This window comes from Meleagris gallopavo, chromosome 14 (assembly GCF_905368555.1).
Source record: "Meleagris gallopavo chromosome 14, MGAL_WU_HG_1.1, whole genome shotgun sequence".
Lineage (NCBI taxonomy): Eukaryota > Metazoa > Chordata > Aves > Galliformes > Phasianidae > Meleagris > Meleagris gallopavo.
Genome location: NC_139417.1, coordinates 18,126,801 through 18,142,714, shown reverse-complemented (window position 1 = coordinate 18,142,714; position 15,914 = coordinate 18,126,801). Strand labels below are relative to the sequence as shown.

The 15,914-nt window shown below is 46.1% G+C and overlaps 1 long non-coding RNA gene across 1 annotated transcript; it reads left to right on the top strand.

The window, feature by feature from the left end:
• The first annotated feature begins 150 nt into the window (after positions 1-150).
• LOC146543443 (uncharacterized) lies at positions 151-14,815 on the top strand. Its single transcript, XR_014886485.1, has 4 exons — positions 151-5,025; positions 5,636-9,576; positions 10,084-10,170; positions 10,595-14,815. It is a non-coding gene; the product is annotated as an uncharacterized LOC146543443 (long non-coding RNA).
• Positions 14,816-15,914: the final 1,099 nt, after the last annotated feature.

The following is a 15,914-nucleotide window of genomic DNA, read 5'->3' as shown; positions in this document are numbered from 1 at the left end:
GCACCATCTGCGCGGGGCGGGGCGAGAAGAGGCCACGCCCACTCGCCTCGCTCTTCCCCACGTAGCCCCGCCCCGCGGCGCGCTGCTGGTGCGGGCGCAGGGAGCGTGAAAAGCTCTCGGACGCCCTTGCGCGCACCTGTAGTCTCTCTCCTTGTACGTACCTTGCATCCCTAAGATGCTGCAATGGAGTGGCTATCTGTAAGGAGAGGGATCCCATCCACGCCCACAGCCACCCGCGGGAGGTGCGGAGGGCAGAGCCGGGCTCTGCTTAGCGCGGCCCTGAGGCGCAGCGCGGTACCCAGGAGCTGCTCCTCCCCCCGGCCCTGGGCGCACGTAGGGGCGCGGGTCCACGTGCTGCTCGTTAACTCATCATTAGGCTCGGAGTCACCAGCTGCTGACAGAAGGGTGCGAGGCGCGGGTTCCTCCTCCCGGTGCTGCTGGCAGTTATTTGCGTGCTCGGGAAGCTGCTGGCACGTTGCGAGGGAAGGGATCGTGCCGTTCCGCAGCGCTGTGCCCTCGGGCGGTGCGCGCTGCCAGCAGGGCTGCCGGCCGGCTCCCACCTGCCGTGTGACTCCGGCTTTCAGGTGCTTTATGAACTTCAGCACGAGCGATGCGAAGGACAAAGGCGCAGAGCATAAGTGGTGCGTGCTGTGGGTAAAGCGCTGCCGATAAAGGCTGCGTTTGGTTTTTGCCCTCTAAAGGGAAGGGAGCTTTCATCTGTGGAGCAGTTGCTTGCAGGGGCTGCAGCTGCACCCGAGTCCGTTTCCAATTGAGGTGGTTGGAGATGGAGGAGATCGTCCTGCTGGTGAGTAAAGTGGTGCTGCTCCCTGAAACCACACTGCGTGCCTATGGCTGCTTAAAGAAGAGACTGGTGTATAAGATTGGAGAAAATAGGATGCCACGTCAACCCAAAGAGCAACCCGAGACTGAAAGTTGAGGACTTAAGCTGTCCATTTCCTTTGGGAACTGCGTATGGTCAGTTCCTATTCACTCCCAATTTCTGGTTTGTCTCTTTTTTTGGTTATCCCAGTTTGGAACTACTGACTTGTATTTTTCCCTTGGCAGTGGCAGGACAGAGGAGAACAATTCTCTGAGTTCCTGGGGCTCGATGCCAGAGGCTGGCTGGCACCATAGCAGCATTGTACATGTCAGCTGTTCTTTGTACCCTTAAATCATTATTTCCTATTTCTTTTTATTGTGCATTTAACCAGCCAATGTGAAGGCTGTGGGGACGGGGTGCTGTATTGCCTCCTTCCTCGTGCACTTTATTAACATAAGAAGATGGGAGTTCTGCACACCTCAGCAGCCTTAATGCTTTTCTTGACAAAAACCCCAACTTAGCAAGTAGGTGGCCATCAGGTGGGATGATTTTTTTCCCCTCCATCCTTATGTGAGGGCTGTGCAGTCCTATAGTGGTGTTCATGGCATGCTGCCCTCAGTGCCTCTCCTGGTATGCTGCTGGGATGTGATGCCTTTCCAGGAAATTACCCCAAAATGGGCCATGTGATTTATGGCAAGAAAGGCTTAAAATGAGGTAACAGGAAGTTAAATGTGTAACATTGGTTAATGGCTGGGATTTAGTCTTGAGGCAGTGATTTTTTTTTTTTTCCCCTGAAAGTCCAAAAGGTCATTCGGATAACATTAAACGTGAAGTTTTTCATATTCAAGGAAATTGAATTTTCAGAAGGAACTCATAAATGCCATCCAAAGAGCTATGCTGCCTTCCACAATGGCTGTGCTCCCATCAGTCCGGATGTTGCTTTTCCATCTCTCATTTATTACTGATGTAGAGGTAATGTCACAGCTGATGCTTCCTCTGTATTGTGGCTGGCTTCAGTTCTTTTCTGTTTCAGGGCAGAGAATTTATTTTCCCTCTCTCCGTGCAGTTGCTCCATCCTTTCACGCAGCATTAGCTGCATGCCATCCTCACACACCTTTTTACAGAATTCAGTTTTGAATCCTCATGGCCTCAGTGCTGCCCTGTTCCTCCCGGTCTCCTAACGTGTGTGAGTGTTTCACATGTGTTGGCAGTGCTTGTCTGGGCATTCAGAGTGCTCGTGATCTGCTCTGTGTTCACAACGCTAGAGGAGAGCTGCAGGTTTGTAGCAGAGGACAAGTGTTTTCCATATTTGATTTTCCTAAGCAGCTCAGCACTTGTCTGTCATTGCAGGCGATGCTGTCTGTGTTCCAGGCTTCTGCTGTTTGAAATTACACACCCAACAGGCCCCACTCTCTGCCAAGATCCATGAGGAACTTGTGAAACACTCACAAATAAACTTTTACACCACAGCTTGCATGTTGGAACTGCCAAGCAAGCAGGAATGGATGCAGCAGCCCTGTCTTGGTGCGGCTCCCTGCTGGGACCAGCATCACCTGCAAAAATGCATAGGTTTGTAGGGATAATGACTGGCAGCTTGTAGGTTTCTTAAGATTCAAGCATGTCAATGTGATACTGTACTAAAAAAATGCTGGCTTTGTTTTTTTTAATAGAAAAGTTTGATTGCTTCTGATTGCATAGAAAAGCTTGAAGGGCATAAATGTGATGAACCTCAAACCTATAAGGCAAACAACAAAGATGTGAAATACAACAACCACTAAAAGTTTGCAACCTGATGTCTGTATTTCTAGGCAATTTTCACAACATTAAGATAGCAGGAATGAGAATAGTGCTAAGATGGGAATTTAAAAAAGAATTTGCTCCTGCAGACTGCAAACGCATGCTTCTGTGTGGTGAAGGAGATGGAAGTGGTGGTTCTGCCAGCCTGGCACTCTGTGCAGTAGTGACAACTCCAGGAGCAGCTGCTGCAGTGCTGCTTGGACTGAGGGGGAGCATTTCTCTCTGCTGTCACCTCCCCTGAGCTGCTGGAGGCAAAACCCCACAGATGCTTTCCAGCCAGCAGTGCTCAGGCAGCGCTGCGTGCTCCTCCCAAACAACCCAGCTCCCACAGCCTTGAGAAGAGCACGGGAAAACATGAGACTTCCCAATGGACTGCACAGCGTCCTTTTTGACCACCTCCTTGTTCTCATCTTCTCTCCTTCCATGCCCTCTGGCTTCATACCCTTCTTCCTTCACTTTCTTCACATCAGCTTCACTCTTCAGCAGTTTTCCTGGGCCATCTCCATCTCTCTTGCATGGTCATGTGTGTGTGATGTTTGTTGCCATGTATGTTTGCACCACAGTTGCCTTCCAAAGTTTGCCTTCAAGCCTTCCAAAGGCTCTCGCTGGTGTGCCTTGGACAATAACAAAACAATGCAGCTCTCTGTGACCTGTCGCATGTGTCACTGCGTTTCTTCTCTGAAGCAGACATTAAGCTGCTTACTGTCCTGAGTGTATGCATAATCCATTACCCTGAACTGTGCTGTGGGGCTCTGATATGTCTTTCTGTCAAGAAGTGGTGTCAGGTGGGAAGATTTGGTAGGAGGGCTGTTACCTAAAAGAAATGTGGTGCCGGGCAAGTGGGGATGTGCTGCCCTGTGGTCCAACAGTCATAGCTCCTAACCGATGTGAGATTGAATAAGTCTGTAAAAATAGCAACAGTCAGCTGGAATTTTTGGAAGAGAAATGATTATAGCTGAAGGCTCATTCGTGAGGTAAGTTGAGAAAGAGGTATTGCAGTTTGCATCTTGTGCCAACAGGTTTCTACTTTGCTGCCACTTTCTGTTTGTGAGCTGAAACACTGTGAGGTTTTCTTTTCACCTGGTTCTGTAGATGTTGAGTATTTTTTTTTTTTTTCAAAATTGCAGGAGCATGCTGGATTTATTCGGGAAGGCACCAGAGCTGCACATGCAAATTGCCACCGAACAGCCGTGTAAGCCAGTGACCAATTACATCAATAACTGGTTATTTGCATAATGCACTCCTAATTATGCATGCAGATATAATAATTGCAGGCACAAATGGTGTAAGTGATTGCAGGTGCAAAAGTGTGTATGCAGTCACGTGTGCATGGGCCACAAAACCATCTCTGTGTGAGCAGCTCTTGCACCAGTCTCCATGGCACTGGTACACAAAACCTGAGAATTAAGGTCTTTGTTTTGGCCCAGCGCAGCATTTTACCTGCTGATTGGGATTGTTGGTTTTTTGTTTTTTTGTTTTTTTTTCCTCAGTAGAAATAAACCAGCTCTTCAGTAGAACCGGTTAGTGTGATTCACCCTTCCTTTTATTGCCAGTTGTCTGCATGCAGGCAGAGCGCATCTTTATGTGGGGACTTCTGTAATGAGGAGCTGGGATGGCACCAGGCAGTGTTTTTAAAGCAGGTCAGTCACTTCACACACGATTCCACCTCACTTCTCTAATGTATTATTAATTGCAAAGCTTTTCCTTTTGGTTGATGTGTTTTCCCAGATGATCTGCTGTGTGAATGTTTCATGAGGAGGGACTCTAAGCTCATTTTATCATTTTGCTAGGAACCCCCCTCAAAGCTTCTTAGAAAGCCAGAGCGCCTGAAAGAAAATCGGAGTGTTTAATTGCAAGCCTATCATTTGTATTTACTGTAGGTGTAAAAGTGGCAACGTGCAGAATGTGAAACCCCTTCTGCTGCATTCCCATCCCATGCTAATGGATGAACGGCCACGAAGGCTTTTCCTCGTGGCTTCTGACAGCAGTGTGGGCCATCAGGAGCTGCTGCTGTGGCCTCCTGGTGTGGGGCTGGTGCATCCAGGCCAGGGCACACGGCTCACAGCCTGACTTGCCTCTTACACACAGCTGTGAGCAGCTGTGCACATCTGCCTGGCACTCAGTGCTTGGCTGCCTCTGGCTGCTCCTTGTTTGTCACAGGGACAAATACCTCTATTGCTTTTTCTTCTTTCTTTTCTTTTCCTGTACGTGCATACGGAGGAAGCAATTGTGAGGAGGCCAATTTGGAGCTGAATTTGGAATTCCTTATGAGCAGGGTATGGAGTCATTGTTTCCACCTTTGGGAGGAAGGTTGGAGCCTCGTCATCTGCTTCAAGGACCTGCGTAGGTCAGCACTGCATTTTATACAGACTGTTTGAGATACAGCTCTCCTTTACCGGGACAATAAAGTGAGTACAAAAGGACTAGCATAGGAAAACCTCTTGTGGCACTCAGAAGAAAAATCAAAATGAAGAGCTGTTGTAGATTTTATATGCAGTGCGTGTAGCCCTGCTCCACAAAGGCAGGTGTCTGTCATTGCTAACTAGTGAGATGCAGTGACTGCTCTCAGAGGGGCTGGATGGCAGGGATGCTACGTGTGAGCCCCAGCCTGGCAGCTGAGGCATTAAAGCACAGGTAACACAACTCAGGCTATCTGTGCACACGGGGCTGATGTTGCTCTTTGACTCCATTTCCTTCTAGTGAGTTTGTATTGCTTCTGATGTGTGTGAGAGCAAGTGCAGCCTTCCTCTCTTGTAGCTCACGTTAATGCCACTCACTTGGGTTTGCTCAATACCCGAGCACCACTAACATAAAAACAATTTTGGGGTTGGTTTCAGAACTGCTTGCAATACCAAATGGCACAATCAGATGTTCCTCCACACCTTCCTCAGCTTCTGCTTCCAGGGTGGCAGCTGAAAACCATGCTCTCTTTTCCCTTTTTGCTCACCAAGAATGTTCTGCCCATCTTAGGAATTCTGTATTTCTTTTAATGTACTTTTTTTTTTTTTTTTTCTGCAGCTTGTTTGTCGAAAACCTTCTCAGTGTGAAATTAACTCTGAATCTCATTAAACTGATAAGGTATTGAGCTGGCATCTGTAGATCTAAAGACCTGCTTTATTACAGAGAAACCTCAAAAGGAAGTTATTTGGCCAAAACTGTGATATTTCTCTCAATGTTTCCATGTATTAACATCCTAATATTGAATCTCAATTATTGTGTCTTTTTGTTTCTGACTCTGTGTTGGGGGGGTAAAAGAAAGAAAATACTCCATAGTATGTAAAGTGTAGGGGAACCCTTTAACTTTCAAGTGGGTAGCGATACCAAATCTGTACTGCGTGTTTGCTGTACTGTGGCATGAATGTTGTTATTATTATTATTAAACAATTGTCCTTTTTTTGTTTTTTATCGAGCTCCTAGAGAAATATTTCTATTCAGCAATAAACAGCTGTTTTGTGATCGGTACCTACGGAGAGGTTGATGCTCTCTGCAGAGGCTCCCAGGCTTGAGCTGACCAGGATACAGCTTCTCTGTGCAGATGGAGCTGCGTGAAGGAGATGTGTTGAGTTGGGGTTGTGTTGTGTTGGGGTTGCAATGTACCGGGGCTGTGATGCGTTCAGGCTGGGGTTGCGTGCAAGGGAGGTGAGCAGTGCTGCCTCCCCACTTCTGTGGGGAGAAGTTGCACGTCTGTCTGGCACTTCTCTGCAAGACCGAGTGCCTGATGTGCTCAGAAGGCGTGAAGGTAAAGCAGGTCGCTTTGTCCTTCCCAAGTGTGGGCAGGATCTGAAGCTATTGTAGATGACAGGCTGCGTTTTTATCAATGAACCAGTGATCTAAAACCAAAATCTGCTTCTTGTGCTCATGTAATGCAATGGGAACTTTGGAACCTATGCACTTAATGAATGGATTCTTATTGTCTGTGTGCTGGGGAGCCACGTGGCATTCTTTTGTAGCAGATCAATGGTATTTCTATTTCCAACAGAAATAATTTTTAATTAAATTAAAATATCAACTTGTTCTAATGTTAAAGGACTTGATAATGAGTATGGTGTGAGACTGTGTCCTTTATTGCAAACCAAGAGGAGAAAGAAACACAGAAATGGAGAGGCTGCATTGTGGTTAAGCACGTATTTATTAAATTAACTAAACTGTAGACATTTGACTTCTCTCACAGGCAGGTTTTGCTTTGGAGATGCTGTGGGAAGATGCCTCCTGTTTTCACCTTGCATGCAAACATGAGACAAACAGTGGCTGAGGGGTCATGGTTGTGATGGATGTCCACTTCCACTGCTTGCTTCCTTGGTCTCCAAAAAATGGGTTTCTCTCCTTTGAGTGCAGATGTCAGCACAGTTTCTGCTGTAGTCGTCGTCCCCTTGGACAGGGAGAAACACAGAGAAGAAACGGAGAACTGTATTTCTCGTGGCTTATCCTGACCAAAGCTCTATAAATAGTAAGATAAATATAATTTAAATTCAGTTTGACCTTAGGTGGCAGCTGTGACAAAGCATGGCACGTTTGAGAGCTGCATGCAATTATTTGGAATTGCTAAACGCCACGCTTCTGTCGTGACCTTTCGATTGCACTGAAGCCAGAAGGAGCTCCCTGATTTCAACTTCTGAACTGCAGATCACCCCATTGGAAAGAGACTTCAGAAGCTATTATAATCACAGGGAATATTTTAAAGGGTGTGGAAGCTATGAGCAAAATATTTATTTTACACACTTGTCTGCATTTAATCCATAAATCTGTCTACTACGATAGTGTTTTACTGGTGTAGATGAGGCAAGTAAGCTGAGATCATAGCAGACATGTCCTCTAAGGCTTTACAGAAAATCATTGCTTTTTAATCCCTTTATCCCTGTTATTTCCTAGCACTGTGGAAATGCAGCGGCGGGGAAAGCTGGCGTGGTGTAGGACAGATGCATAATGCACTGTGCTAAGCAGGCAAAAATCCTTCTGTTTTTATAATGCTCCAAACACGTTGTACATATCAGTGTTAGTGCCGTGTGCCCTACATAAATAAAAACAACTTACCAATGCTCAGCAGGGTGTTACACATCTTAGAGCTAACCTCTCTGTATGTGCTGTCTGGGTATCAGTGAGTAAGCTTCTAATTAGGGTTAGCCAGGAGTGCAGAACGGGGCAGATCGCAGGGCAGGCACCGACCCAGCATGTGGCTGCATACTGCAAGTTGTACGGTACCTGAGCTCAAGGCTGGCTTTTATGTTCTCCATTGTTTTTCCCTGCATAAACATCGGGAACATGCTTGGACAGTAGAATTGGGCCCTGATGCCTGGAGGGCATCTGGAGGTGTTCAGGTGTGTGATTGCTTCCTGTCTTCCCACCGCAGTGCTCTGCTGTCTGCGGTACACACACAGCACTGCTGGAGGTGTGGGTGCTGCAGGGCTGGGCAGGAATGTGGGTAGCAGTGAGAGGCTGCAGTGTTTGCAGGGGAGGAATTCTTAAGGATTTTTGATAGGTAGCTTACATATCTGTTAGGTTAGAGCACAGCAGTCTTCTGGTCTGGGGGAATAGAAAATAGGGAGCGTGGAGGCAGTGTCAGCATAAGATTTCAACAGCAAATATATGGGTTCTTTTAGGTAGAATGACTTAAAGCACGAGTGGTCCTTGGGCTGCTCTTACCCACCTGGAGAAACAGCTGCCCCAGGGAGGGGCCCTGTGCCTAACCTGGCAGCAGTCTTCCACCTATTTCACTAATTAAATAAGAGTGTTCTGTGCAGTCAGCTGCTGCTCCAGCAGGATGCTGTCCCACTCGTGAGACCAGCTTTGGCGAGTTGTAAACTTGTGAGTTCTACTTCTTATTTAAGGGGGAGGGGGGAGGCTGCTGGCTCTTGGGCACTGAGTTTGTGTTGGGCCTTATGATGCTGTGTGTGCATAGGGATGGGGGATGAGATGTTCCCTGTCACACCATCAGAACCAGAGCTCTGGTGGCTGGGGAAAAAGCAACGGCATTCTAGGATTTCAGAGAGAAGGTTCAAGGTGCGTAGGTGGCCAAGGTGTTTGGAGAGATGTACGTGGGTATGCGTGTGCTTAACAAGATCTAGTACCAATCAAAAGGTATTTTTGCTTTGAAAATCCACCTGAGAGCCCTGATGTGTTCATGGGGAGCTGTTTGCTCTGGGGCACAAGCCCCACTGACATCTGGTGGGATAGCAAAATGTAAGGGAAAAGGCTTGAAATGAAATAATTCCTGTGGATTTTTTAAGCATCGCGTTGAGCTTAACAGAGCCTTGTGGCTGTTCCCTGAGGAACGCCAGGACAGCTCTAAGGGCAGCTTCTGTACAGCCTGCTCCCATAACATCTAATTGCTTTCATATCTATCAAACACTAAAAGCCTTTCTTCAGAGTTGTGCGTTTGTTTTTAAATCAAATAGATTTATTCTTGGTGTCTTGGGCACATTATTGCAGTAACCTCATCCTTGGACCAAAACTTTGGCAGAACACACACACCAGTAATGAGGACTTTGTGTTCTGTGGAGGTTTTATTACAAAAGAAGATGAACAAGTATATTAGAAAGAAAGGGGAGAAACAGGGAAGACTAATTTTTGTTGGCAAGGCTTTGTGCTACAGTTCTCATTTCTCTGGTTGCAGCTGCCTTTAGGCACGCATCTCAGTCACTTGTTATATTGTGCTCAACTGTTGATGCTTCCCAAATTTGCTCTTTGGTGAAACAGGCATTTGTGCCAGTTCCCCATAAAAATGACTGATTTGGGTTTTACCAAGAACTCTGGCACTTCCCCATTATAAGAAGGGATTACATTTTTAGAGAGAATTAACGAGACAGAAGTAGTGAAGCACTTGAAATGTCCAGTTTAATTCTCTCTCTTAGTGCAAACAAGCTCATACGAGCAGGTTTTTCAGAAGTCCTGAAATGAAAGCTTCCTGGAAGAAATACATTTCCCTGTGGGACCACAGCTTTCAGTCCTGCCTCTGTGTGAAGGTAAGAAAGCTCTGTTTTCATTTACTATTTATGAGATGTGCATTGGTATTACAAAGTGACCACAGGATTCTGGGCTTTTAAGAATCTGCAAATGAGATGGAGCTCATTACTTTTTAATGTAAAAAGGATTATTGTGATCTTAGTGACAGGATATGTGACCTCAGCTGCGTGTCTTGCTGTAGGATATGTATTGAGGCTCTTCCTTTAGGAAGGCAATGAAGCACACACAAATATTTTCCACGTTCTTTTCAGCTTATAGGGATATTTATTAGAAATAAAACCAAAGGGGAGAGAGTTTTTTTTTAATTGCAGACCATGACTAGTGAATTCATGTGAATTTTACAATTGAGATAAATGCAGAGGCACGTTTTCAAAATAAAGGCTCATAATTACCAGCTCCTGTCTCCATGCACAAGGGTTGTTCTCACGGTCCTAAAGGAAAGCAGCAGAGATAATCAAGGAATCTCCTATTAATGTTTCCCGCAGTAAATTTGGATTTCTTTGCAGGTGATGTTACTGGATGCCAAGCCGTGGCCCTGCTCTGGTGGCAACATGTGAGGCAGGAGCCTCCAACTGCCTCTGGTTGTCCTGCAGGTGGGAAGCTCTCTGGTTGTTGTGATTGCTGTGCGGGTCCCTCTGAGGCGTGTTCACTGTGGGGGTTTTATAAGGTGTTGTTGGAGAGGGGCTCAGAGGCACCTGTGGGTGTCTGCATCCTCTGTGTCCATCTGTGTGTTCCACTGGTGCTCCCATCCCTCCCATTCAAACAGCACTGCAAAACGAACGCAGAGCTGGCAAGGGTGAAGGGGTGTATGAGGGAAGCCTGTTTAAATGTGTTTATTAACCAGAAAAGCTGTATTTTTCAACGCCACTGATTGCTGTGCAGACACTATTCCTTGTTTTTGCACACTCAGATGGTTGCGGTTTAAAATGACTCGTTAATAATTGAACACGTTCTCCCAGCAATCCACAGAATGACTGGAAGCACAGCACATAAGCTTTCTGGCTTTATTTCTTGCAGGTATTGTTGGGCCTGTCCCCTTCGATGCCTGTCTGCTTCACTGATGAATGCTGCCCCAGAGCCCGCAGGTTGCACATAAGTTGTGTGCACAACTTGGACGTTATTTAAAGAAATGTCAACAGGTGGGAAAGGCATTCTGCTTTCAGGAGAATGTGCCAGATGGACAGCATGCCAAAGACGGCTCATGATATTGCAGAAAATAGTAAATTAAAATGAAAATGTCACCAGGAGAGAGGTGCAGCCCAGCTGAGTCGGCCCCATTGCACATCACTGTCACTGCTTGGTTTTCTAAACCAGAAGAGCTTGAAGTAAGGACTTGTCAAAATGCCCTTAGGGATTTGGGTGACCTGCTCCCAGCATGCTGTGCCAGCCTTTAGGCACCTTTCAAAACCCCAAACTAATTTCCTTCCCTCAGTTCTTCCTCTCCTGAGCTCCACAAGTGCAGTAATTGCAAGCATTTGTCCTGAGCCATACAAGCTTGGGCTCCACCAGTTTTATTTACGGCAATTATATCTGGCAGATAATTTCTAATAAGCTCAGGAAAATGATAAACCTCTTGCTAACTTCACAAAGAGAGAAATAGGGCAAATTGATCAAATAAAATGCTTCCCACACAATGAAAAATTACCATGTGCATAACATTTTGGAACAGAAAGAGCTCTGATGAAAGTATGAAGGCAAGCAGGAACTTGCTAGAGGCATCTGGGCAGAGTTTTAAGGTTTTGGTCCACTTCTAACAAAGAGAATCTGTTTGACCTTGATGTGAGTTACGTGATGCTGGTAGTGGAGCTCAGGATGGCATGTATCTTCTCTTCCCCAGTGGAAGCATGCTGGCTTATTTTAGGATGCAGCCTTGGAAGGATGGAATCCCATTTCTGCCCTTCTGGTTGATGACCAATCCCAGTCCTCTTAGGCCAGCAGAGAAAACTTCCTTTCCTTTCAATATATAAAATTAAACCAGAGTGTTTAAAATATAGCATGTGAGGTTTGTCCCACATCTCATTTAAGTGAGCGTGTGGTGGCAGTGAATCTGAATTTCAAATAGCTGAGCTCAGGTACTGAATTTTTCTAAAATGAGCTTTTAATAATTATTGAGCTTTTTCATCTCTGCTATGTAGCTTAATTTACATTAAAAATTTGAATTTCAACTGAAATTCTCAATCTAGCAGTGTTAACATCTCTCTGAGAAAAGTAAACGATTGCTACAAATTAGGCCTGGGCTTGGATGCTGCAGCTGATTAACATCACATAAGGACAATTAGCAGCATTTTTAGGAGGGGATAGGAAGAAATTACCATGGGCAGTTGAAGCTATAAAGAGAATTTTAGGGTGGTATGTAATTAGGCAAATTAGGATAGGACAGTGGCTTTAACATTCATACCTTGATGAAATGTATGTATAAATTCCTTAAGGAATATATAGGCTCTTTAATGACTACAGTCTTCTGTATCGTCTAAAAGATATATTTACAAAACAGTTTAAATGACAGATTCATGCAGTATTAACGTGACACCAGTTCTAAATGGTTTGGCATCGCCAGGAAAATTCATGAGGTCTCTGCCTGGACCCTGAATTTCCGTCTCGTTTGAATTTGGATAAGAGGAAAAGATAGCTTGGGAAATGGGAGCATAAATTTCACCGGTTTGAAGAAAGCTTATAGCAGCTCAGGATCTTTCTGATTTTTATGGTAATGTCTGCATTCAATTCTGATGCCATTTCTAAAAACCATTTGTGTGGCTGTGGCTGAAGGAGCTGCCAAAGGGCTAGGGACGCAGTGTAAAATAATACAAACATAGCTTTCCCATTTCCCATCCTAAGGCATCGTTAGGTATGACCTCGTGCCACTTTATGCTTCATTACTGATCATCAGCTGAGGGCTGAAGAAAGCTTTATCTGTAGGCTGTGCTGTGAAGAATGGCAGCAAATGGAGAATTGGAAGCTCATCGGTCATGGCAAACGTTCTCCTTTGGAACCCCTCTGTTGTGCTCCCAGACTCGTCTCTAAGCCTAGATGGAGAATATCGTTACCAAGGCTCATATTTTCCTTCTCATCTGCTAACCAGAGGTGACAGGCTGTGAGCTGGAAGTGCTCCATCTCCACTCCCTCCTGCAGCACCTGGGCTGTGTCCCAGCCGTGCACCAGCTGTACCTACACTGTGTGCAGCAGGTTTGGGAGGTTTGTCCTCATGGAATGTGGCATGTGGCCGAGCTCTTGGGGTGTGCTGGGACCATGCTGGATCCATGCAGTGCTGTGTCTGTGCCAGGTTTGTGCAGTGCCATGTCAGTGCCTGTTGGCTGCACCATTTTGCAGGGCTGGTGGTTTGCAGATTGCATGACTTTTTTTCTCCTGTTTTTGTCATTTTCTCTGCACGTTTTCCTCTCTGAGCTTGCTTTTGATACTCTATCCCCCTGAGTTTCCCATACAAAGAAGAGCAATTATGGCCCCTGATTAAAAGCCTCAGCAGCGCACTGTTTGCAAATCAAGATAACCATTTATCAGCACTGTTCCCTCTCTGCCTATGAGGATTTAAGCATGGTTCAGGTTGCAGAAGCATTTGATTTGCTGCAATTCCAGTGTGTGCAGGTGCGAGGCGATGGAAGGGGAAAGCTGTGGGGTGCAGTGTGAAACAAGGGCTGCAGCACAGGATGGGAGCTGTTGCACTGCCCAGCACCGTGCACTGTGTGCTGCTGCAATGGGGACAGCCGAGTGACACGGCTGGGATCCAGGCTGCCCTTCCCTGTGTGTCATGTCCCAGCACAGCTGCCACTGCTGCGGTCGCACTGGAGAGATAACACAGATGTGTGTCTTTTATTTCCAGGGAGCGTTCTCAGCACTGTGGTTATCAGCACTTCTGTCAGAAGTTGGAGTGCTCTAGCTTTTGGGCACTAAAATAAATGAGCAAGCCCACTTTGATAAAAAGAAAGGTGAGAAAAAGATTCCCGGTGTCACCCTCTAACAGTGCTGCCCATCTCTGCCCCTCCAGGAGTTTTGGAAGGCACTGTGTGTGTGTTTAACTTGTGTGCCTACAGCTCTGGAGGCTTCCTTGACTACTGTAAGGCTGAATGGATCAGGGTACAAAACACATCCTGATGGACTGCACCATGATGTCCCTGCACTGCTGGTGCCAGCCCGGTCCCCACCAACGGGACAGGCACCAGGGAGGTCATTGCTGTCACAGTTTCTCCATCACGATGAGATTGCAATGCCTGAGATACGTGGGCTGTGTGTCAGCAGGGAGCCAGGGGCAGAGTTACGGTTCTGGCACTCAGATCTAAGCAGCTGCCGCCCATCAAAGCATAAAAACTTTTGTTCTTCTGTTCTCAGCAGAACATCATGGCCTTGTGTGTTGTACATCATACCGGTGGGAGCTTCCAAAACACTGCCCTTAAATGTGTCTTTCACAAGTTTTTAGGTACTTTATGTATTCTCCAATATTTCTGCATCCCACTGGATGGTGTTACGTAGCGTTAAATATTCTCTCATATCAGGTTACTATGAGCCACGTCCTTAGAAATGCTTGACCAAATCATTGTGAAATACATTTCATATATATTGCTAAACTTTATTCTGTAGAAATATTGCACAGAAGTCCTTTATCTGTTCTGAAACTTCTAATAATTCTTTTCTTCTTTTAAAATAACCTTTGCAATGTTTTTCATCAAAACAAGTGAAATAGCAAGAATAATAGATGCTGTAGGATTTGTACCCAGTATAGCTTCCTGCTTCTCCAAATGCTTTTGGAGGTGCTGATTGATTTGTAACAACTCTTGAAATGTCACCGGGAGTGAATGAGAAATACACTCCTCTAATGTATGTCCAAGTAGAAATTGGTTCAAAGTTTTAACCTTTAGGGATGTTCTTTGCTTTTTTTTTTTTCTTTTTTTTTTTCCTCTCTCTCTTTTTTCCTCTTCTTTTAACTTTTCACGGCAGCTAAATAGTTGGAAAGAAAACAGGGAACCAAATGCATGTGGAGGAAATTAATAAATTATGCTCTTGTTTTTGGCACGTTTACAACAGAGATGTGTTAAAACTTCAAGTCAATACAAAAGGGGAATGCTCCATTTAAAGCCTATTTGTGGGGATAAACAGGGATGCTGCCTTGGTGTATCACAGAATTGCCTGGGTTGAAAAGGCCCATAGTGCTCATCCAATTCTAACCCCCTGCTGTGTGCAGGTCACCAACCAGCAGCCCAGGCTGCCCAGAGCCACATCCAGCCTGGCCTTGGATGCCTCCAGGGATGGGGCATCCACAGCCTCCTTGGGCAACCTGTTCCAGTGCCTCACCACCCTCTGGTTGAAAAACTTCCTCCTAAAATCTAATCTAAACCTCCCTGTCTCAGTTTAAAACCATTCCCCCTTGTCCTATCGCTGCCCTGAAGGGTGAGAGCTTGACTGCGTTTTGAGGGCAGTTTTTGTGGAAATGCAAAATCCCCATCCATAGCTGGGGAATGTGGAAGCTCATCATCTTCAGCTTGTTCCAGCTGCCCTGCCAGGCATGCTGCTGGGGATGTGCTGCTGGGATGGGCCTCTGTGACCTGGGCAGGGCTGGGAGACCCACAGCAGCATCCTGGCAGCGCTGCTCACCCAGCTGGGTTTGTTGTGCTGCTGTGAATGCAGCGTGTCTGCTGACTGAGTGATGTTTGTGTGCGGATAGCAATGAGGGCTTCTCCTCGTCTGGAATTTGCAGTAATTGAAAATGCAGAATTCGGTAAACGTTGTTTGAAGCCTGGCCAATTTCTGGTGCGCTGGGAAGACCCTTCAGTGGTGTTAGGGCTGCTCTGTATGTTGTCCTCATTTGTTTTTCTTACTGCTTGCGTTCTGCTCTTCAGTTCTCTCCTGTGGTCAGAAACATGCTGCCTCCTGGGATTGCTTTGTTGGATGGGTTTTGCTTTGTTTTCTTTTGTTTTTTTTTTCTGATTAATTTACTCACTGGAGTATAAAAAACAATTACAGAGGTAGGTATCTCTCTGATGGAATTGGCCTGAGGTTGCTGATGGCTGCCTCTGGAGCTGCTGCACCAGGAGCTCTGCATGACTGCTGGCCCCATCTCCCCAGTCTTCATCCCTCAGCAACCACTGATGGTTGGGCAGAGCAAAGCCAGACTGGCTGCAGAGCAGTAAGCTGTAGCTGGACGTGTTGGAATCACATCACACCACCTTTGCAGTAGCAGAGAATTTACATAACAGGAAACTTCCTCAGTGCTGGCAGCAGAACTGTGTCAAAATGCCACCAAAAGTGATATTTCCCCTTTATAGATCTCCACCCAACGGCTGTTCCCATCACAGAGAATGGGATGGATGGGGGATGGCTGCGGGGAGGG